We start from the raw sequence: 25,126 nt of genomic DNA on the forward strand, positions 1-25,126 counted from the left end.
TTCATGCATTTTTTTTTTTTTTTGGACGTTTTTCTAGTGTCACATTACAAAATATAGTTTTTTTTTTAAAGCTTATATTTAATTGAATACATTTAATATATTATCTATCTATCTATCTATCTATCTATCTATCTATCTATCTATCTATCTATCTATCTATCTATCTATCTATCTATCTATCTATCTATTTATTAAGAGAGAGTAAATGGTGAGAACATTGTCAAAGAGAACCTTTCCTTTCTTGTTGGCCTCTGGCTGTGTGTTAAAGTGATTTTGTGCCTCACTTAGTCTCAGCCCATCCTGTATGTTTTACTATCTAGTTGTTATCTTAACTAAGACAACTCAGATCACCACCAGTGTGTATTCTATCTAAACTGACAGTAAAACACATCTGCCAGTGAACCCGAATCCAGGGCAGAGGATTACTGTTGGGGGTCGGGTCAGTTTGTTTTACTTCCTGACATTTATGTAGCCCATACTATGCAAGGGCCATTGGGTTCCCTGCATTTCTTAAGCTATCCTGTCACAGCACGTCTATCTGCTCCTATACAGGTGTGCTCACATGACAGCCATCACAAATTGACTCATGATTGAAGTGTTAAAAGTACTGACCTATGAACTTGTTCCCATCACAATCCTTTGAAATCATTGAGGTCTTGGGGAAGAACTGCCTATGAGTCTTTTCCACTATATAACTTTGTTTTTCTCTTTGTATATCCATTTATTTTACTGAAATGTGTAGATACTTATCCATCAATCTTATTCATTGCTGTCCTGATTGGTTTAGCCTAAAATATAACAATTGTTATGCCCAAATAATTGGAGGTATCCCTTGAAGAGTTTAGGGGAAGTGTAGGGAGCATGGGCAGAATGTGGTTGAGACTTCATGCCAGTGTCATACATAAAACCATAGAAGAGTGACCAAGTGGTCCATCGAGTCTGCCCCATGTTTTATATATATATATATATATATATATATATATATATATAGGAGGGGTCTTCAATTTTTTTTCACATATATATATATATATATATATATATATAATTTTAAAAGAGTTTAAAAAGGACAGGAACTTTTTGAAGAACCCTTGAATATATATTTATATGCACAGAATATACAACTTTTCTGTTTGAGTATAGATCTATGCTTGTCTTGTCCCAAGCATGTTTGATTCCACTTACTGTTGATTGACCCACTACCTTTACTGGAAGTCTGCTCAACTGGAACTCTTTTTAAAACATCAACTACTCTTTTGGAAAAATAGCACTTTCTAACATTAGTTTTGAAATGTCCTCCTGCTAGTTTGAGGTCAAGCATGCTTGACTTTGCTTCATATTGAAAATATCACCCTCCTGAACCTTATTTACACCCTATATACACTCACATGCCACTTTAGTAGGTACACCTTGCTAGTACTCGGTTGGACCCCCCTTTGTCTTCAGAACTGCTTTAATTCACCGTGGCATAGATTCAACATGTTTGTTGGAAATATTCCTTTAGAGATTTTGGGCCACGTATTTGCTGCAGATTTGTCCACTGCACATCCATTATGCCAACCTCCCATTCCACCACATCCTAAAGGTGATCTATTGGACTGAGATCTGGTGACTGTGGAGGCCATTGAAGTACAGTGACCTCATTGTCATGTTCAAGAAACCAGTTTGAGATGATTTGAGCTTTGTGACATGGAAAATTATCCTGCTAGAAGGAGCCATCAGAAGATGGATACACTGTAGCCATAAAGGGATGGACATGGTCAGCAACAATACTCAGGTAGGCTGTGGCATTTAAATGATGCTCAGTTGGTACTAAGGGGCCCAAAGTGTGCAAAGAAAAAATCCCCCACATCAATATACCACCCCCAGTCTGAACCGTTGATATGGATCCATGCTTTCATATTGCTTACGCCCTTACCATCTGCATATCGCAGCTGAAATCGAGACTCATCAGACCAGGCAACATTTTTCCAGTCTTCTATTGTCCAGTCTTGGGGAGCCTGTGTGAATTATAGCCACTATTTCCTGTTCTTAGCTAACAAGAGTGGCATCGGGATGTGGTCTTCTGCTGCTCTAGCCTATCTGCTTCAAGGTTCAATGTGTTGTGCATTCAGAGATGGTATTCTGCATACTTTGATTGTATCGAGTGGTTATTTGAGTTAATGTTACCGCTCTCTCATCTCAAACTAGTCTGCCCATTCTCCTCTGACCTCTGACATCAACAAGGCATTTTGATCCATAACTTCTGCTCACTGGATATTTTCTCTTTTTTAGACCATTCTCTGTAAACTCTGGATGTATGTGGATGTGATGGATGTGTGTGAAAATCCCAGTTTTTGAAATACTCAGACCTGCCCGCCTGATACCAACAACCATGCAACGTTCAAAGTCATTTAAATCCTCTTTTTTCCCCATTTTGAGGCTCGGTTTGAACTTCAGCAAGTCATCTTCACCATGTCTAGATGCCTAAATGAATTGAGCTGCTGCGATGTGATTGGCTGGTTAGCAATTTGTGTTACCAAGCAATTGAACAGATGTACCTAATAACGTGTCCAGTGAGTGTATAATAGCCATGTCTCTCCTTTCTCTTCCTTGCTTCATACCAGTGCCAGTCCATTCACACCACAGTTCAGACACCCCTATACACACAGCCTCCATAGTGTCTCACACTTTTCTCCAAGATGCAGCCACCATTGTGTGTATCACACAAACCTCCTTAACCTCCTTAAAAAAAACCCCATCCCAGGCAGCTACCTCTAATAAAGGCCCTGCCTATGAGCCAGTGTGCCTGAAGAAGGGCAACATGAGTCACGTTGCCAAGTCAAGCCCACCTATATCTGTAAATTGATGATTCATGGAAATGATCTCTAAAGCTTTAGATGAGTGTTGAAACTGTGAATATCATATGCTAATACGGGGACTGACTGTCGAGGCACCTAGCAGCAAATTGCCTTGGTTCTGGATTCTTCGGGACAGTGCAAAAAATGTCAGGACTATCCAAGAGGGGCCCGAGCAAGTATCCCCATAATAAGTTCTATGTTCAGCAATGGGAAAATAATCACGTGACTGAAAATAATGCACACTGTGATACGTGTTATAACATATAGCATAAACCTTGAATTTGATTGATAGCTGTGGGAAAATATCTCTGGCTCTTTGTAAGAGTGCATTAATAAATCAGGCACTGCATGTTAATAATTCACTTTCAAACGTGCAAAGCAGATAGAATATGTCATCCATTTAAAGGCTAACTCCATCTTTTGTTTTTAAATAAATACAATTATTTGTTGGCATGACAGCTAGATATGGTGCTCACATGCAGGCTGGATGTTTATTTACAGACAAAGCTCTCCAGACCTGCAGATGGCACTGTGCCGTTCTCTCAGTGCATTCAATGTGACGCTCTCTCAGTGTACTCGATGTGCACAGAACTAGATGTTCCTTTGTTGGAAGGGCAATGTTAAAGTACAGTTGTCTTTTAACCTCCCACACCCCTGGGTACAATCTGTTGTGTAAAATAATTACTGTTCCCCCCATTCCAGCAATATTATGTGTGCAGACACACAGCCTATGCTCAGAATACACGCCCACTGGGTTTCCTTTGTACTTTACCATGGCCCTATTCATTCCTAAGGGTGAGCTGCATTTACAGTGGGCTCTACCCATTCAGCTAAAAACAGCTCACCCATAGGAATGAATAATGCCATGGCACTAGGGATGGGCGAACGGTTCGGCCCAAGCATAAGTTTGGGCTGAACTTTGGTTGTTCGGGTGTTCTGCAGAACACCGAACAATATGCTGTGTTTGGGGCAAATTCGAAAGCCACCGGAACACCGTTAAAGTCTTTGGGACATTAACATGAAAAATCCAACGTGTTCATTTTAAAGGCTTATATGCAGGCTATTGTCATAAAAAGCATTGGGGGCCTGGGTCCTGCCCCAGGAGACATGTATCAATACAAAAAAAAAGTTTTTAAACTTTAAAACTTTCGAGAGCAGTGATTTTAATAATGCTTAAAGTGAAACAATAGAAGTGAAATATTCCTTTAAATTTTGTACCTGTTCCAGTGTTTAGAACAGTCCCTGCACAAAATGATATTTCTAAAGGAAAAAAAGTAATTTAAAACTACTTGCCGCTATAATGAATTGTCGGTCCCAGCAATACAAATAAAAGTCATTGAAAAAAAAAAATGGCATGGGATTCCCTTAGTTCATTACCAGGCCCTTTGGGTCTGGTATGAATATTAAAGGGAACCCTGAACCAAAATAAAAAAATTGTATGGGGGTCCCCCTAAATTCCATACCAGGCCCTTCAGGTCTGGTATGGATATTAAGGGGAACCTCGCACCAAAATTAAAAAAAATTGGCGTGTGGGTCCCCCTCAAAATCCATACCAGGCCCTTCAGGTCTGGTATGGATTTTAAGGGGAACCCATACCAGACCCTTATCTGAGCATGCAACCTGGCAGGATGCAGGAAAGAGGGGGGATGAGAGAGTGTCCCCCCTCCTGAACCGTACCAGGCCACATACCCTCAACATGGGGAGGGTGCTTTGGGGTAGCCCCCCCAAAGCACCTTGTTCCCATGTTGATGGGGACAAGGGCCTCATCCCCATAACCCTTTCCCAGTGGTTGTGGGGGGCTTATCGGAATTTGGAAGCCCCCTTTAACAAGGGGACCCCCAGATTCTGGCCTTCCCCCTGTGTGAAATGGTAATGGGGTACAAATGAACCCCTACCATTTCACAAAAAAAGTGTCAAAATGGTACAAATCACAAGACACGGCTTGGGACAAGTCCTTTATTAAACAATAAAAAAATAAAAATGTCCCACGAAGTCCATTCATCTTCTTTTCTCACTCCGCCAACGGACCAAAAACGAAAAAAATACGCGACCGACCCGCCTCCATGGGTGGAGCATCAGTGATGTGAGAGAAGAAGACGAATGGACTTCGTGGGACTTTTTTTTTTTTTAATAAACGACTTGACAACTAGTTATGACAACTAGGCATCCAGTGTTTCCAGAGGAAATGACCATCTTTACCTCTTAAAGGTTTCTTTTAAAATGTAGCTATAGAACCCCCGATCAGTATTCTTTTGCTGTCTGTGTCCCAGCAGGGAAGATTTGCCCCTCTTAATTTGTCCTGTTGACTTTGGTCTCCTAAGCCGCGTACACACCGGCAGAATGTCAGGAGACATTTACTGGTTCAAAAAAGACCAGCTGACATTCTGCTCGCGTGTATGTTGGTCTGTCTGACAGAAGCTGGCCAAACTGTCGGACGTGCATGCTGGAAAACCAGCATCCGACCGACTCCCGATCAGCGCTCTCAGCCAATGGTGAAGAACGCTGATCAGAGTGTTTTGGCCCCCCTCCAGAACACAGCTGAGAGCGCTGATCGGGAGTCGGTCGAATGCTGTTTTTCCAGCATGCACGTCCCACTGTCAGAACACAACAGCTCAGTGGGGAAGATCGCTCAACTAACTTTGCATGTTTCGTAAAGCGGCTCCGACCGAAGTTGACAGTTTTTTTTAAACGGGTTAAACAAAGAAAAATAATAGTGTGTACCCGGTTTTAGACAGAAAGTGATAGAAAATCCAAAATTTCCCCAGAACAAGAGGAGTGGGTAAATCCTCCAATAAGGACACTTGTTCTGGTGCTGAACTCCTTACACTTTGTAGTGTCCCCAGTGGGACACATACAGCACTATATAAACTAACAGAGGTTTGAATAACTACTTCATACATACACATTATTTTATCACGCTAATTTACAGGTTAAACATAAAAATGCTATATTTAAACTTCCTCATGGGACAAAGTTTATCTTCTGAGTGGTTCTTGTTTTGATCCTGCCATTTATCTTGTTACATTGCCTTCTTCAATAGAACTTCATGTAGAAGTCTCTGCCATTTACTGTCTGTAAGTGGCTCTGCTCCCACCCAGCCGTCATTTGACATTTGTTGTTCTGGGTAGACATCATATGACATCCTCCTGAAATGACCCCCCAGGAGCCATGCTGAGTGTGCATTCTGTCATCAGCTGTGTCCACCAGACACAGCCGATGATTGATTAGTGTACCGGCCCACTGCAGGTACCATGTGATCACTGTGACCAATCACAGCAGATCACATGACAATTGTAAACAAAGGATGGCTTCCTTTCATACCATTCATTGTACAATTGTGTTGCTAGCTGTGATTGGTCACAGTAATTACATGGTACAGATAGGGTTAATCACAGCCCATCTTTTTTTTTTTCTTTTTTTTTTTCTTTTTTTTTTTCTTTTTTTTTTTTACATACTGTCATCAGTCAGTGTCCCTGATTACAGCCACACCAATCATTTGATGATGCTGTACTCCACTGGTGACAGTACATACAAAAAAAATCCTTTTTGAATTTCTTCATTTTCCAAAAAATCGTGACAAAAAATTTAAACTTACTAAATATCTGTCTACTTTCCAAAAATAGGTAATTTGGGGGATATTTGTACTGTCCTGGCATTTTTGGAAATCAAGAAATTAGATTGTTGGTACACCAGGATTAATCGGTTTTCAGATACACTGTATATAGCATAGTTTATGGACTCTATAACTTTCCTACAGAGTAAATAATAAACACTGATTTGGATTATTTCCACAAAAAATGTATCAGAATACAGTTTTGGCCTAAATTTATGAAGAAAGGAAATAACCCTGTAGTGATTAAATGCCACCAAAAGAAAGCTCTATTTGTGTGAAAATTGGCCTGGGCAGGAGGGGGGTGAAAGTGCTCTGTATTGAAGTGGTTAATGTTCACTGTGATTACTTATATACATCACTTCATGTATCTGTGTGTCTGGATCAGAAACCCAAGAAGGAGCAAGTGGAGAGAGAGACAGGGAACTGAGTCACATGACCTTACACACAGGAACTGCTACTGCTGCTATATTTTCACCCACACCAGAAGCAGAGACTATTAGTCAGGTATACTTATGTTTTAATTGTTTAACTGCAGATGCCCATAGCTTCTTGAGTGTGTCTAAATTCTTGTGACAGACTTAGTTCTGTCCTGTTTTTATTATCCTACATGCACAGTGCCGGATAGCTAGATCTGTGCTACTGTATGTGTGTAGACGTCACTTTTTTCATTATATTAGTAGGCAAACCTGTTTTTTTGCAATAGAGTTTATATGCAGCTCCTGCTATTTTAGATAACACTGTCCCTTCTACTCTGGGATTCTATAGATAGTTTTAGTTTAAGGCTCAATAACCAGCCTAGGCTAGAGACAGGTTAGGTATCCAATGGCCACTTCTGGTAGTACAGTTGTATGACTGATTAGAAACAACTAGGGGCTAAAATGCAGAATAGATAGACTGACTCTAAATTTCAGTGCCAGGTATCTCTATAAATAACTATATATACCTGGGTATATTTGCACAATTCCACCAGGCCTTCTATTTGTGCATTGAATGTATGTACTGTTAATAATCGTTTCCTTTATAAAGCTTGTATTATTTTTATATTTAAATTTATATGCTGGTTGCAGTGGTTCTCTTGCACCCAATTACTTTGTTTAGATTACTGATTCATTTCCTAGGACGGGAATACCCTCTGTTCACAGAGACCCCATCTTGGTTGGCGGTACTAACAACTTTATTATCAAACCTACTCTTCTACTTAACAAAGGTTCTGGACCAGGCGGGAACTGCGATCATGTGAAAAATCTGTTAGGAAGTTCCCTGACACAGAGACAAGTTTCCACTGTGTGCAGTAATTGAAGTACAGAGTGACTCTGAAAAGTGTTGTCCCATGTCACTACACTCCATAACTTGTATGTTGCATTAGCAGGGATGTGCTAAGCATGTGTCCACTCCACCAGTCCAGCGTACATCTGTTACCTTAGAATGGGATCTCACCATGCACATAGCGTGGACCTCATACTTATTAACTATTCCACTTCCTATATCTTGTGATCAAGCCATAGATCCCCATAACAGGAGTTCGGATCCAGGTGCTATTGGATACCAACCACAACAGAGGGAGCCAGAACATCGACCCCCATGCTACTGGAGATCCTGTCACCTTGCCAAGTACAGTTCCATGCCTAATGACTGGTTGCTTTGTGTCTTGAACTTGTACTTTACTCTTAGCAACTACACTCATTCTCCTTGTCTTGGTGAGTTAACCCCTTGGGCGCCCAGTGTTACTTCTTACTCATAGTTAGACAAAGACCATCGTCATTTATACAGCAATCAGTGCTATTTAAATGCACTGATTCCTGTGTAAATGACACGGGCAGTGAAGGAGTTAACCACTAGGGGGCAGTATAGGTGTTATGCATGACGTTATGTGGTTTTTTATTGTAGGGGGGCGTGGCCTGGCATGTGACGTCACTGATCGTCTTTGCCTATAAAAGGGAAGAGACGATCGGTGACAGCCACAGTAGGAAGCACAGGGAGAGGTTTGTTTACACAGACCTCTCCTCGTTCTTCAGCTCTGTGACCCGATCGCGGGACACCAGCGGCGATCGGCTCCGCTGGTCCCGTGGCCACGGTCACGGGACTCAGCACCAGGTCAGGAGCGTGCCGCCGGCTGGGCACTTAAAGAGCAACGTACAGGTACGTGCTTGTGCCCAGCTGTGCCATTCTGCCGATGTATATGTGCAGGAGGCGGTCCTTAAGTGGTTAATCAATATCTCAATGAACACAAGAACAATTTCCAAGATTTTGACAAAACTGAGTTTTGTAGAATATTTTATAATAAAATCTTCAGTTTGTTGATGCAAAAATGAATACACCCACACCAAAAACTACTACATCTAGTATTTTGTATGACCTCCAATTTGTGAGGCCAGCACCAAGTCTTCTAGGCATGGAATGAACAAGTTGGTGACATACTGCAATATCTATCTTTTTCCATTCTTCAAGAACGACCTCTTTTAGAGCATGGATGCTGGATGGAGAGGGATGCTCAACTTGTCTCTTCAGAATTCCCCATTGGTGTTCGATTGAGTTCAGATTTGGAGACATACTTGGCCATGGAATCACTTTCACCCTGTTCTTCTTCAGAAATGCAACAGTGGCCTTAGATGTGGATCATTGCTATGTTGGAAAGGTGCACGACGACCAAGGACACGGAGTGATGGTAGCATCTTCAATATAGAACAGTACATCTATGAATTCATGATACCATCAATAAAATGGAGCTCCCCGACACCAGCAGCACTCATGCAGCCCCACAGAAGGACACTGCCACCACAATGTTTCGCTGTAGGCACCGTGGATTTTTCTTTGTACTCCTCACCTTTGCAACTTCCAAACAGTTTTGAAGCCATCAGTTACAAAAACATTATTCTTGGTCTCATAACTGCGGAGTACAGAATCCCAGTAGTCTTCTTCTTTTTCAGCATGGGCCCTGGCAAATTCTAGGCAGGCTTTTTTGTGCCCGGGCTTTAGGAGAGGCTTTCTTCATGGAAGACACCCATGCATGCCATTCCTCTGCAGTGTATGTTGTATTGTGTGATAGGAAACTATCATCCTAGTTTGGCTTTCTACTTCTTTAGCTAACTACAGTGAACTTGCATGCACATTTTCTTCAACTCTTCACATCAGAAGACGCTCTTATTGAGGTGCTAACTTCCGTGGATGGCCTGAATGTCTCTGTGAGATGGTTGCAGTTCCACCTTTGTTACATTTTTGCATCACTTTTGCTACAGTATTTTGACTGATCAGAAAAGCTTTGCTGATCTTCGTGTAGCCTTCACCTTTCTTGTGTAAAGAAATTATTTTCTTTCTCAGGTCTCATATATTTCTCTTCCATGTGGTGCCATTGCTGACAACATGAAATGGGAAGAGGTTTTCTTTTTTAAATAACGCCCTTTTAAAATCATCTGTCTGCTGTACACCTGTATTTCTCCTGTAGTTGATTGCTTATTAATTAGGATTTTGTTGTCTAACATTTAGCTTTGCTCCTAAGACTTTCATTGGGGTGTATTTATTTTTGCAACATGGTCTTGAACGAATTTCTTAGGAAAAATACTTTTTTTGTGTGTGCAAGTTAAAGAGGAAGTAAACCCTGATGAGTTTACTTCCTCTTTGATTCCCTGCAAAGGTAAAGCATAATGGACTACTATGCATCGCATAGTAGTCCATTATGTGTCACTTACCTGACACAGGAGCCAGAGAAGTCACCACTGTCCCCTGTAGTCCGGAGCATCCATCTTCTCAGTGGGTCTCGTGGGTCTCGCTGCTCCGCCGCTGTCATTCGTTGAAAGCACGATGACGTCCCTCCCGCGCATGCGCACGGGAGCTGCCACTCGCGGCATATTGCCGTTGACAGTGGCGTGCTCAGTGCGCCAGGGCGCCGCTGTCTGCGGCGCATGCGCCGTAGACAGCGGTGCCTGTATTTTTGCAAATATCTCCTAAACCGTGTAGGTTTAGGAGATATTTCTTGGACCTACAGGTAAGCCTTAATCTAGGCTTACCTGTAGCTCAAAGTGGTTTGTAAGGGTTTACAACCACTTTAACAAATCTTTGTTGAAATCAATGGCCCACATTTGTGAGAGTATTTTGTGTCCCATAGAAAATGTTGACTCTAAAAGGAAAGCAAAGATTTTCTGACAAATCTGTTGGGGTGTGCTCATTTATGATGGGCACTTTATATACATATATATATATATATATATATATATATATATATATATATATATATATATATATATATAATCAGGCACACAGTTGTCATCCTGTAGCAGTAAAGCTGCTATTGGGCAGTCAACAAGTGGTTAAAGTGTATCTATGGTCAAAATCTAAAAATCATATATTATCTTCCACATTGTATTTCAATTATTTCCAACCTACTCCATTAACCTAAAAAATCTTGAAGTTTATAGAAGATATTTTGTGAGGAGCCCAACATATTTACTTCCTGGAATACTGTGACACATATTCACTATGCCCTGTGAGTAGGCACTGCTGTGTCACAGTTTTCATAGAACCTGCCTTCTAAACTACGTGGGAGCTGTGAAGAGGAGTTTCAGGAGGCCAGTACACGAATCACAGCTTGCAGGCAGCAATGTACTATGGGATATGTAGTCATTAGAAATGGAAAGTAAACAACAGAGGAGAAGATGCAAAGCATGCAGAGAATCCAGGAAGTTGTGAAAAGAGTAGACATATGCACACTGAAATATTTTGTTTGGGAATTTTGGTTTTGTACGAAAAATAAATGTATTTAGTTACTCCCGAAATTCGTTTCTATTTATTTTGTTTTGTTAAAAATGCATTTGTACGAAAACCCGCATTAATGAAGGTTGAATCTATGAATTGAAGGCCTTATGGTGTCTGTCGGATGTTCTAAGAAGATACAATGCCACAAGTGTACATTTCCGGCTAAATGCTCCGCCCACAAGCTATAGTAGAATTGTTGTTTGACTAGTAATAATTATAATTATTAATTATTATTACTAGTCAAACAAAATTAGAATTCTACTATAGCCATTAAATATATATAGACCGTAAATGTCAGCTTGCGGCAATCGTTTTTAGCCACTCCGACAAATCTTGTGTCTATAATGTCGAATCTTTTCTCTCTATGTCAAATAATCTTGGACTAATAGAGTTAAGGTTAGGCACATTCGACCGTAGGTTCGATAGACACAGATCGCTATTGTCACCGTCATGTTGAATCTTTCATGTCGTATCTATCTATATCGAACTGTCTCAATGATACAAAAATATAATGGATGTGAAAATAAAGCATTTTTTGATTTTGGATCTTTTGGATTTTCTGAAATTTGGACGATAACAAATGCACATGTCTAGAAAAGAGACAGCCAGCAGACAGGCAGCATTCACAACATCAAAGAAGATTTTTCAAGTAAGCTTATATTGCATTGTCAAAAAAAAAAATATTGTTTGTATTGTTATTCCAATGCTGATGTTAAAACCGGAAAGTACATGCTGTGAACATAGAATTCCTTTAAACATAATTGTAATAGTCTTTCACTAAATAAACCTATGAAATAAATAACATTTTTTGTTACATAACTGGCCTCCATACCTGGGAATCATTTCTGATGTCTCCTGAGACAAATTCCATTCTGTCCTCTTCATTGTTATTATAGAAAGCCCCTTCTACAAAGCTGCAGTGCAATTAAGGATGGTTCTGCCTTGCATGCAAAGAGCAAGAAGCAATACATTGTGTAGACTTATATAAGAGTTTCCTATAAGCTAATTAAGGTATTCTACGGCTGAACTCAGGAGAAGCATTTCTTTTATCGTGGGGTTGCTCTACATTCCCCAGCAATTTAATAGCTTCAATTGCTTGGAACATCTGATAGAAAAGCACAACTGGCCCTAATTTGAACAAATCCATTTATTATTTCAAACGGATACCCATAAGGAATTAAGTACATACATACACAATCTTATATATATATATATATATATATATATATATATATATATATATATACACACACATATATATGTATAATGTACTGTATACTATTATAAATATTATTATAATATTTACATATATTGTGGCAGTGCAATGCCCTGCCACGTTATGAGTGCAGGAAATACATATTGTAATGACACCAGATTTGCACTATAGCAAAGTGTCAAGCTTGGAAATATAGTTACTGAATGCAGAAAACTGGGATTTCCGTTTTCTCTGAGTTTGGTAATCCTGGATCAGGGTCTGGGACTTATAGACTTGAAAGAGATTTGGGTGGGAGGAAGTCTCCAATCCTGTATACAGGTTTTGATGGAGACCTATAGGACGTGTGAGAATACAGGTGTGAAAATGTGTTGTAAGCCAGGCCTGATCATAGCTCGGGGGCTCCTGTTTGGAAAAATTGCCTTGTTTGGGGACAGAGCCCTTGTTTGAGGATAGAGGGGTGTTCCAGCCAGTGGAGGTGAAACACTTGGGAGACAAGACTCCATGTTGGAGCAAAAAGAATGTGGTTCACTCTGTTCACCCCTATATTCTAGGCATTAGGTCTTGTTTATGGGATTTTTGAAGGCAACCAAACAGAAAACTATATATATATATATATATATATATATATATATATATATATATATATATATATATATATAAAAGTTGTATCTGTAATTTTTAAATATTTAAAATTATTTCAAAATTATTTGAAAAGAACGCCCATTTAATAACACAGAGAGGCTTAACAGTGAGATATATATATATATATATATATATATATATATATATATATATATATATATATATATATATATATAAGTTGTATCTGTAATTTTTAAATATTTAAAATTATTTCAAAATTATTTGAAAAGAACGCCCATTTAATAACACAGAGAGGCTTAACAGTGAGTTTTATAAGCATACTGGGTGGTGCTCCCAAAACCATTGCTTATTCAACAGCCATGATGCTCTCAATTGAAGCCTGCTTGATGGAATAGGTCATCTGATGCATTTCAATTTTTTTCGATTCATTTCTCCTCAGGGATATAGTGCCACTCTGCTAAGACAAAGAAATCCCAAATAATATGTGATCTACAATAAAGATTGTTTCTCCAGCAACAAGTTTTGTTTCATATAATACAACCAGAAAAACAGACCTATGGCTTTCCAGGGTGTCAACCACAAGAATCCGTGTTGGAGAGATTGTGGACTGATATCATTGAATATTGCACAAATATACAGAAGCACCTTTGATTTGAGTTTTTTATTAGTGGATCCGTTGTTATATATGATCCTGTGGACTTTTTATATTTCTTAAATATACAGCTATTTATCACATGGATGCACATTTTCACTTTATATAAACAGATTCATAAATTTTTATATATCACAAGAGATATATATATATATATATATATATATATATATATACAGTACATACGTTTGTTTATATCTTTCATGCATTGCACTAATATCACTTTGTTTAGAGGATCACCATTTATCAATAGGTGCTGGTGCCTGTTGGCGGACTTCAACAGTGGCATGACCAGATCCATAGCAACCCTCTTAAAAGGAAACTTTATTATAGGCAAGGCTACCGGGGACTTGAAAAATTAGGTTGGGGTATATTAATCTTACACTCAGGCTAAGATTTACAATACTCCTCAATGGCTTTGTAAATGCCATACCAGAACAGAAAAATATCTGCTCAATACACTCTTTGTTTTTTTCTACAGCTAAATGAATACCCAACACATGAGAATGGGCCAGATCCAACACCACCCTCGCTTTAGACTGCTGTACCACCAGTTTCTTTCCCATTCTTTTGATACAGTAAGTTCTTGTTACTACAAAATGGGGGCATACCAGGATAACTTCTAACTCTTGGGGTACCCTGTTTATCACCATTATTTTTTATATGTATTTGCCAAATTAGAATGCAGTAACTGTGCTGCCCCAAAATCTTCCTTGATCACTGGTATATTTGTTTTGTCTGGCACTGAAGTCACTTCATCTGAATCTCCAAATGTGATGGCTAATGGGAAGTTGTCAGGTAGCACTGATGTAGTGTTACCCGCATCTTCCACCAATTTGTAAGGTGGAAGGGCTCAACTGGTATTGGCCGCTAAATAAGAAAAAAATTCTGGACGGTAGCACTCCAACTTGATCCATTTTATTCAAAGATTATAAAATCACAGAACAATAACAGTGGTGGAAAAAGAGGAAGATTGTCATGTTTTGCACGTTAGCACTCATTCATAACCTCGAATCTAGAGGTTATGAATAGGTGCTAACACGCAAAACCCGCCAACCTAGCTCTTTTTTCCCCACTGTTCTGCCTTTTAGATTTTATTATATTTGAATAAAGTGTATCAAGTTGGAATGCTACCGTCTGGGATTTCTTTCTTATCTAGTGTGCAGTATAAGAGCTGGGTGAGCACTCTTCCGACATGTGTGTGAGGTCTGGATAGCGTGGACCAACCGGGAGTAGCGGCAATCCATTGTTGGTATTGGCAGCTGTAATCGATGCATAGGATAGGGACATCCAGAAAAAGGTTCAAGCAGGTTTGTCCTGCAATTTTTCTGCAAGTCAGCAAACAAACATAACTTTAATGCAGAAGGGCATTATTCAGTAGGTGGGCAGCATAAAACAAAACAAAACATCTGCTCATCCAAGCCACTAACTAAACTCAAATCTCTTCCTGACTAATAGGGTGCCCTCTAATGTGTTTTTAGTGTTCTTCCAGCACTCAGCCTTTTCACCCAGCAGCAGGCTCTCACAGCAGGAAGAAAGCTTCTACCATAAGTCAACTCACACATAAAAAGGCCTGTGGACAGCTGAGATTAATAAAACTAGGTTTTGCCACCATGTAAGATGTGGACCTAGGACTGAAGGCTTATATCACCAAAAGCTTTACGAAGCCTTCAGACTCCAAAACCCAAACCAGTACTTCTTAAGAACTTGACATAACAGCTGAATCCCTCACAACATGTAGGTAAGACATACACATTGCCCACACACCTGCCAGCTAGAGCCTCAATATATATATATATGTTTTACACATAGTCCTAGGTAACACCTAAGCCTAAACACTTATCCATCCATTTAACCCTAACACTTGACTCTTTTTCTAATCTCAATACTCACCCTAACCCTTAGGACCCTTTCACACGGAAGATCCGTTCAGGTCCGCCTGTCAGTTTTTTAGGTGGACCTGAACGGACACTCCATAGAGGTCTATGGAGGGATGGATGTTAGCGGTGATATTTCCACTGATATCCGTCCCGCTCCGATCCGAAAGATCGGACAGAGCGATCCCCCACTGAGCAGATCAGGCTCCGTACATAGACAGGTCCATGTGAAGGAGCCCTTAAGAGTAACCTACACTAAAACACTAACCTTAAAGGGGTTGTAAAGCAAAAAAAAAAATTGTCAATATCTGATCTATATGCTATATAGATCATGAATCTAGCTGTTATTTCTGCCAAAAAATTATATTTACCTGTTAGATAAATAGGCTTTATCAGCACTTCCTCCTTTCCTCTCTGTATGTTCTCCTCAACTTCCGCGTTTTTGAGCGTGCTCCCTGCAGAAACGTCCCGGCTTTAAAGGGACTACAGTTACCTTGATGCTTAGCGCCATTGCGTGCAGCGCCGTTTTTTCGTTGTGTGACGACGAACCTGAGCCACACTTCCACTTCAGAAAAAAGGCGGGCAGAGTAGGGCGGAGTAAAGGACGGGGCTGTGCTGAGATGGTCATTCAGATTACAATAGCAAGGCATGGGAGGTGGCGCTAAAGCATCTTAGACACGACCGCAGCTCCCCTGTCTTCCGTGCCTGCGAATGCATACAGCATCTCCCCACAGGGATGTAGTCCCAAGGGAGGGGGCGAGCATGCTGACTAACCCCCAATCAGAACAGCTCGGATGATGGGGCAAGCTTCTAGAGGAGGAACAGGAAGTTGAAAATTCACACAAAGAAAAAAAGCATTTACAAAGGAAAATGAAGGAAAAGGTAAGTGAACCAACAGTACACTACCTTAAAGGAACATATTTAGAAAATAAAAAACAAACCTTTAGTATCACTTTAAATTGATAATGAACCTACCCTAACACTTAACTTAACGTAACCTAACTGTTGAAACAAACACCCTTACCCATATCATTACTGTAAAAAAAGATCATAGGGATATATATATATATATATATATATATATATATATATATATATATACAGTAGTGGCACTTTTCTACAGCAGCAGTGTAAGGGGCGGCTCCAAATCTCAAAATGTACAAACTGCAATTTTTTTTTTTTTGTCTTTGTTTCCAATTTCTGGGTCCCTGAAAAGTGTATGTGCCTAGATTCAACATAGGAACTGTAGGGGTTATAACTGGATTGATGAAAAAGACTCCCCATAGTTCAGGTAATAGCAAAACCATCTCTTCTTTCTCTTGTTTCTTGGTCTGTACAGTTAGAAAGCAGGGACGTACGGTGAGGTCAGTGGCTGGTGAGGCACTGGCTGCTATCAGAGCCAGATACACACAGGTTACATATGCCCTGCCAACGTTCGATCGAGAGCAATAATTCTAGCAATAGACCTCCTCTGTAACTCTAAACATTTAACCTTTAAAAAACTTTAAAGCGTCACCTATGAAGATTTTAAGTACTGAAGTTTGACGTCATTCCACAAGTGTGCGCAATTTTGAAGCCTGACATGTTATGTATCTATTAACTCACAGTAACATCATCTTTCATAGTATACAAAAATATCAGGCTAACTTAAGTGTTTTTTTATTTTTTTATTCATGAAACAGTTCTTTCCAAAAAAAAAAATACGTTTGAAAAATTGCTGTGCAAGTCCTGTGTAATTTTAAAAGTTACAACGACCACCATTCTATTCCTTAGGGTGTCTGCTAAAAAAAATATATATATATATATATAATGTTTGGGGATTCTGAGTAATTTTCTAGCAAAAACAATGATGATTTTTACATGGAGGAGTAGGAGGCTTAATGGACAAATTACTAAAAATTGTACCTTCGTTCTAACGATCGGGGCTTCAGCTTCTTCCTCCGCTCACAGATCATATGTGCGACGCACGCGTGTTGCGTTTTTATATACAGTGCACATGCGTGAAACTCCACCCACCCCTGATGTTCTTTCTAGTCTATTCCCCACCCCTTCTCTATCGGCGCAGTGGGGAGAGCACATGGCGGAGACACATCAGGTGCGCAATAATAATTCCACTAAGGCCGCGTACACACGGGCGGATTGTCTGCCCAACTAAGTTCGTCAGACAATCCGACAGACAGTCCGTTCAACTTTTGAATGAACGGACTTGACCACACACGATGAACAGACAGTCCGCTGAAAGCTTGCGCGATGACGTGTACAGCACGTACGACTGGACTAGAAATACGACGTCCAATACACTGCAATGCAACCTTCGGCGTGTAAATCCTTTCTGAGCATGCGCCATACTTAGTCCATCCAACTTGCCTACACACGAGCGGACTGTCCGCTGAAACCAAGTTTGGACGGACAAAATTACGGAAATTCCGAAAGACTTAGTCCGCCAGACTGTCCGCTGAAAAAGTCCACTGAAGCCCACACACGAGCGGATTGTCCGCTGAAACACGTTTCAGCGGACTAAGTTGGACGGACAATCCTCTCGTGTGTACGCGGCCTAAGGAGGAGGAGGACGAGGAAAGCCCGGAGCCAGAAACGTCCCAATCCCGGAGGAGAAGATTTAAGGCCTCAAATATGTCTTTTGGAGAGATGTTGGAGATGGTGGACATATTGAAGAGGAACAACTATGATGGGAAGTATGGACCTTACCCAAACCCAAATATCAGAAAGGCCAAGATCATGACTAAAGTTGTGAAGAGTCTTCAGAAGAATTTTGGGGTACAACGATCCAAGGATCAACTAAGGAAACGCTGGTCAGACCTGAAACTGAGGGAGCACGATCAGTACAGAAGGATCAAGCGAGTTCTTCAAAAAAGTAAGTAGTTGTCATGTGTTCAGATTATTATTAATGCTTGCATACATGCTCCATGTGCTTTTCTTTAATGTTGTACAGTAGGGATGAGCTTCGAGTTCGAGTCAAACTCATGTTCGACTCGAACATTGCCTGTTCGCCTGTTCAGCGAACAGTGAACAATTTGGGCTGTTCGCAGCAAATTCGAAAAGCCGGAACACCCTATACAAGTCTATGGGAGAAATCTAAAGTGCTCATTTTAAAGGGTAATATGCAGGTTACTGTCCTAAAAAGTGTTTGGGGACCTGGGTCCTGCCCCAGGGGACATGGATCAATGCAAAAAAAAGTTTTAAAAACGGCCGTTTTTTCAGGAGCAGTGATTTTAATAATGATTAAAGTGAAACAATAAAAGTGTAATATTCCTTTAAATTTCGTAGCTGGAGGGTATCTATAGTATGCCTGTGAAGGGGCGCATGTTTCTGGTGCTTAGAACTGTCCCTGCACAAAGTGTCATTTGTGCAGGAAAAAAAGTCTTTTAAAATAACTTGCGGCTAAATTGTCGGGTCTCCGTAATACAGAGAACACTCAATGAGTGTTCTCTGTATTAGCCGACAATTCATTCATTCATTGATTAAAAAAAAAAAAAAAAAAGCGTGGGGGTTCCCCTAAATTCAATTACCAGGCCCTTCAGGTCTGACATGGATATTAAGGGGAACCCCGTGTCAAATTAAAAAAAAAATTGACGTGGGGGTCCCCCTAAATATCCATACCAGACCCTTCAGGTCTGATATGGATATTAAGGGGAACCCCGCATCAAATTTAAAAAAAAAATTGACGTGGGGGTCCCCCTAAAAATCCATATCAGACCCTTTATCCGAGCACGCAACCTGGCAGGCCGCAGGAAAAGAGGGGGGGACGAGAGAGCGGCCCCCCCTCCCTCCTGAACCGTACCAGGCCACATACCCTCAACATTGGGAGGATGCTTTGGGGGTCTGTGACCCCTCAAAGCACCTTGTCCCATGTTGATGAGGACAAGGGCCTCATCCTCACAACCCTGGCCATTGGTTGTGAGGGTCTGCGGGCGGGGGGCTTATCAGAATCTGGCCAATGTTGAGGGTATGTGGCCTGGTACGGTTCAGGAGGGAGGGGGGGCGCTCTCTCGTCCCCCCCCTCTTTTCCTGCAGTCTGCCAGGTTGCGTGCTCGGATAAAGGGTCTGATATGGATTTTTAGGGGGACCCCCACGTCATTTTTTTTTTTAAATTTGATGTGGGGTTCCCCTTAATATCCATATCAGACCTGAAGGGTCTGGTATGGATATTTAGGGGGACCCCCACGTCAATTTTTTTTTTTATTTGACATGGGGTTCCCCTTAATATCCATGTCAGATCTGAAGGGCCTGGTAATTGAATTTAGGGGAACTCCCACGCTTTTTTTTTATTTTTTATTTTTTATCAATGAATGAATGAATTGTCGGCTAATACAGAGAACACTCATTGAGTGTTCTCTGTATTACGGGGAGCCGACAATTTAGCTGCAAGTGATTTTAAAAGACTTTTTTTCCTGCACAAATGACACTTTGTGCAGGGACAGTTCTAAGCCCCAGAAACATGCGCCCCTTCACAGGCATACTATAGATACCCCCCAGCTACGAAATTTAAAGGAATATTACACTTTTATTGTTTCACTTTAATCATTATTAAAATCACTGCTCCTGAAAAAACGGCCGTTTTTAAAACTTCTTTTTGCATTGATCCATGTCCCCTGGGGCAGGACCCGGGTCCCCAAACACTTTGTAGGACAGTAACCTGCATATTACCCTTTAAAATGAGCACTTTAGATTGTGAACGTTCGAGTCCCATAGACTTTAATAGGGTTCTAAAGTTCACACGAAGTTTAGGTCTGTTCGCAGGTTCTGGTGCGAACCGAACAGGGGGGTGTTCGGCTCATCCCTACTTGCTACTAAAGTGGCTGAGATGAAGGGGTTGCACCCCCAAAACATGTACATTGATCCCCCATGATGGGAGATAGCACATGTTGACATTAGGCATTGGATCAGGAGGAAAATGGCCACTTTTGATTCACAATTTGTGTACATCTTCCAAATTTGGCTTTTACAGGGGTGACACCCCATGTGTTGAAGGCTATATCAACACAGTTTGTCATGTCTGATATTGTCTTCACTTTTCAAAGTTGAACTTTGTAAGTTCCTTTGTTCTGTATGTTTTATGCTTTGATACATGCTTGTTTACACAAAAATGGCAAGTTATATAAATGTTACCAAAAATAATGTTATATACACCAAATATGTTGGTTTGTTGTAAACCCCTTTTCTAAACGCACATGTGAATGTGCTTTGAGTAAAACGTTTAATTATCAACAATGTGTGGCTTCCTTTTTCAATGCATAAAAGCAGTATTTGTAGTAAAGTTGTTGTTTTCTGTGTCAATGGGGGTTATTTACTAAAGGCAAATCCACTTTTCACACCAAGTGCAGTTTCAGGTGTTTTTTTGCAGTGCACTTGTAGTGCATAGTGGATTTGCCTTTAGTAAATAACACCCACAGTGCTTTTTAATTTGCCTCAATCACGCCATTTTCATGACTCCACACATTTCTGCAATGGTGCTGAAAATTAGCAATATTTTGTCAGTAATGCACTACATGCATTAACAACAAAAACAAGGAGTGTGTGTAGCAGACCCACAACATAATAATAATATTATCTGAAGAAGAGACTGTCACCTCATCTTGCACAGAAATTGGATTTGCACTGTTGAAGAAAAAGGCGCAAAACCCCCCCAAAAAAAGCTAGGAGACACCTAAAACAAACCCAAGCAGTAAATGAAAACAAAGATTATTGCAGTTTGCAAGAAAATTTTATTAAAAAAATGCCTCTCAGACATTGTCTGGCATATCAATTGCCCCCCTACCCACAAAGTACTCCACATATCTTGTTCTGACCTCGTGGGCACTCTGGGGGGGCAAGCCAGGACAGCCAGCTTCAAGGGCCATCAGGTTGGCATTTTCAGGTAAGTCTGCGTCAGGCCACATATTTTGGTGAGTGTTTCTTCAAAAAATTGTGCAGAATTCAGCAGGAAAGCACAATATGATTGAGTTTATATTCCGCCATGTGGATTGGAACTGGCTGGCCATTATCCTGAAAGTGTTCTCCACTACTCTTCTGGCTCTGGCCAGCCGGAAATTAAAGATTCTCTGGTCCGGGGTGAGGGTCCTCATTGGGAAAAGCCGCATCAGATGGTTGCCAGAGCAAACGCCTCATCCACTATGAAAATGAAGGTGAGTCCTTCCACATTCTCCTCTGGAGGTGGCAAACCCAGACTGCCACTCTGGAGATGCCAGTAGAACTCTGTCTGCACGAACACTCCACCATCCGACACCTGGCCATTTTTCCCCACGTCCACATACAGGAAGTCATATGTCGCTGATACCATCACGATACTATTGTACCCCTTGTAATTATAATAGTAGGACACCGAGTTGGGGGTGGGACGATGCAGACGTGTTTTCCATCAATTGCACCTTCACAATTGGGAAAGTCCCAACGGGTGGCAAAGTGGGAGGCCACAGTCTGCCATTCCTATGGCGTTGAAGGAAACTGTGGAGTCAAACAAGAAAAAAAATTTGTCATTTTGCACATCTACATTGCAAGCAGATTAGACACAAACATTTTTGCCCAAGATCAGTATAACATTTTTGGAAATTAATATTTAAAGCCAAAAGTCCCCTTATCAGATTCCTCACCCCCCCCCCCCCCCCATTCGATGGCCCATTGCAAAAAATTAGGGGGGGGTATGTTTTGGACAGGTAACCCTCTCCACTTCATTGAGAGCTGAATGCATAACTAATGTGTGATAGTTTGGCCAGCCCCTCCTTACTTACACTGTTGGCAGCCCACTGGACAGGTCAAGTAAGAAGTGTCATAATATTTAAAAAAATGAACAAATGGAAGCACATTTTTACATTCTGCTATTACCTATCAAGATAATAATAGGAGAAAAAAAACTTTAAACAGCAGCATTTGAAAGTATTGAGGCAGGCCCTTGCACTACATGTTTTGGTGAATTCATCTATAAATCTGTAGTGTGTATTGGGTTTGGCAAAGTCAGCAGATAGAGGATTGCTATCAGCTGACCTAGCAGTTGGGGGGAGGGGGTTCCTAATGAGTTTGGCCCACCAAAAAAAATCTCTGGCACTCTGTACACATTTGTACACATTTTAGGGGGTGTTTAGGGGAAAGCAATACTATAGAGCTGACAAAATACATTGCTAAGTGACTAGGCTATAGGTTTATGGGCCCAGAAGATGCTGGGGAAGTTAGTGAAGGCAAATATGCATGAAGGACAACTTTAAAATTTTCCAGCAGGCATGAGGACAAAGGGGCACAGCATATCAATTACAGCATATTGCAATCATGGTAATTAGGGAATGAGTAAAGAAATACAATACATTAGCAAACATTAAATATATAGATTGTGATGTTAAAGGAGAAAACTTACTTTAATATAGTCCTTCTGCAGGACCTCTATGATGGCAGAACAGGTTTCTGGAATAATGATTCCTAGAGCCTGGGGGGAGATGCCTGTCAAGAACTTGAGGTCCTGAAGACTTCTTCCTGTCGCCAAGTACCGCAACGTGACGATGAGCCTCTGCTCCGGAGTGACGGCTTGCCGCATGCAGGTATGCTGCCTGCTGATATAAGGGGACAGCAAAGCCAGCAGATGGTGAAAAACGGGGTCTGTCATCCGGAGACAATTCCTGAAATCATCAGGATTATTCTCCCGGATCTCACGAAGCAAAGGCATGTGCGAGAATTGGTCACGCTGGAGCAACCAATTCTTGCTCCATGAACTCCTCCTCACCCTGTTCATGGACTGGGCTTGTGTCAAAGCTAAAAGCCCAACACCAAGTCCCTGCACAGCACGAACTCTATGACGAGTACGTACACGAAACATGGCCTCAAAACGGTCGGCTGGTCAGAACGGACAACAGCAAGGCCTGAAAGAATGAACTGAAAACCAGAAACAAGCAGACAATAAGCACTGAAAATCAAAGCGTACTATACCAAGATATAGTCCGCAATGACCAACAAATGTGAACTGACTACACGCACTGATATGCACCCACAAGCACAAACTGAAGAGCAGTAACGATCGGAAGCACAAATCTGAAAAGCGCAAAACGTCTCTAACAAAACTTCTACTAACACTCGATAAACACAAGATCAGCAGAAGGAGCCCAGAGGGTGCCACACGTGATGCTGAACTTCCCTTTTCTAGTCCCATCATACACGGTTTACGTCATCGTGTTCTTGTCGACCAGAAAATCTGACAACTTTGTCCGACCGTGTGTATGCAACACCAGTTCAGGACTAAATCCTTCTGAAATTATCGGACGGATTTGGTGATCAGAATGTCTGACTGTGTGTACAAGGGCTAAGGGATTAGGTTATTACCAGTGGGTTCACTTTCACCAGATTGTGGGATTGTAGATTTACGCTTCTTGCTTATTTTTTCTTGCCAAAAATGGAGACTTGCATAAGTCTGGCTATAGACTTGTGGGGCTTGTGCTGTAGACTTGCAGGGCTTGTGCTGTAGACTTGCAGGGCTCTTGCGATAGACTTGCAAGGCTCGTGCTGTAGACTTGCAGGGCTTGTGTTGTAGACTTGTGGAGCTCGTACTGTAGACTTGCAGGGCTCATGCTGTAGACTTGCGGGGCTCGTGCTGAGACGTGCAAGGCTTTTCCTGTAGACTTACCACTGAAAATTTGCTCTTGCTAGAGACTTGCCACGCAAATTTGCTACGAATTGGAAAAGTGTCAACTAGAACTTGTGCTTCAAGTGCTCTGTAAGTGTACAACTTGTCAGGGAAGATATTCAGCAAGTTCACAAGACTACAATACTATCACAAATGTGTGGCAAGTTATCCTTGCTATCTGGGGTATAGTTGGCACTCTTGACAAGTGCACCTTATAGATCCCTCAGTTTGTATCAACCCCTGCAGCACCAGAATATTACCACTGCGGGGTGGATCTGAGACTAAATATTTCAACTAAAATCTTGCTCCAGCGCTGTGCCGAGAGCAGCGTCGCTGGGCTCTCTCCCTTTCCAGATAGCAAGCAATTGTGCTGCAAGTTTGAAAATGACTTGCTAAGCTATTGCTAGACTTGCCAGGCTTCACAAGTTTGTTGCACAATTGCAGCAAGTCCGCATTGTTATGTTGTGTAATAGTCCTCCCACCACAGGGGTCACTGTGGCTGAATTTTCATGCTGTAGACTTGCAGAGCTCTTGCTGTAGACCACTGCAACTTTGCTCTTGCTAAAACTTGCACATTTGATGTAAATTGGAAAAGCGTCAACTAGAACTTGTGCTTCAAGTGCTCTGCAAGTGTACGACTTGCCACTTAAAATGTGCAGTAACTCAACAGACTTACAATTCAACACTGCCACAAATTTGTGGCAAGTTATCCTTGCTATCTGGGTTCTCACTGGACTCAGTCAGATTGTGGGAGTTATTGGCTCTCAGTGCTGTCAATAAAATCCAATGACAAGGGAGCAGGGTCGAACTTCAGTAGACACACACAGCGTGGCTTGGTTTCCTATAGTGGCACACAGGGAAGAGGAGGGGTCCAGAGTTCCTCAGAAGAGGAAGATTGGGGCTTTACAATCACTTTATGCAGGCCAAATAAAATGAATAACACTTGGGAAAACTCCCTC

The sequence above is a fragment of the Lithobates pipiens genome, unplaced genomic scaffold, assembly GCF_037356315.1.
Source record: "Lithobates pipiens isolate NorthernLeopardFrog02 unplaced genomic scaffold, aLitPip1_a1.2 Scaffold_23, whole genome shotgun sequence".
Taxonomy (NCBI): domain Eukaryota; kingdom Metazoa; phylum Chordata; class Amphibia; order Anura; family Ranidae; genus Lithobates; species Lithobates pipiens.